Raw genomic sequence first — 566 nt, 5'->3', positions numbered from 1 at the left:
TTCGTATAAATACTCACATAAATATAAATATAAATTTTCAATTATTATATTCACCACTATATAATATATTTTCAATTATTACATTTATCACTATATAACACATATTCTATCTATTGTACTATCTTACACATATTCTATTATTATATCACACATAGAGAAATATACTTATATTATAGATATTAATTAACCACAATCATTTTTTACAACACGCTCATACGTGGTATCATTATTTAAATATACCACGTATGACTTAAGGGGGAAGGTGTTACGTCCGACGTAACTCCTCTTCATTTCGATCGAGTGCACCTTCTGTTACCGCCAGGAATGCAGTGAATGCCCTGGGTGATCGATGAACAATAAATTGATAAAAAGGTGTTAAAATCTAACTATTGATTATTGCTCACATGTCATGAGAAGCATCTTCCCCTTCTACTAAAAGGTGGTGAGAACTCGCGCGGGGGTATCTCGCCACCTGCTTATAAAAACGGGTGCAACTGCCCACAAAGTAGTAGTAAGATCAGAGTAGTAAGATTAGAGTAGTAAGATCAGAGTAGTAAGATCAGAAT

This window comes from Odontomachus brunneus, unplaced genomic scaffold, assembly GCF_010583005.1.
Source record: "Odontomachus brunneus isolate Ranch 3 - 2012 unplaced genomic scaffold, Obru_v1 Obru_scaffold_086, whole genome shotgun sequence".
In the NCBI taxonomy this organism is placed as follows: Eukaryota; Metazoa; Arthropoda; class Insecta; order Hymenoptera; family Formicidae; genus Odontomachus; species Odontomachus brunneus.
Note: the sequence above shows the minus strand (reverse complement) of the source record.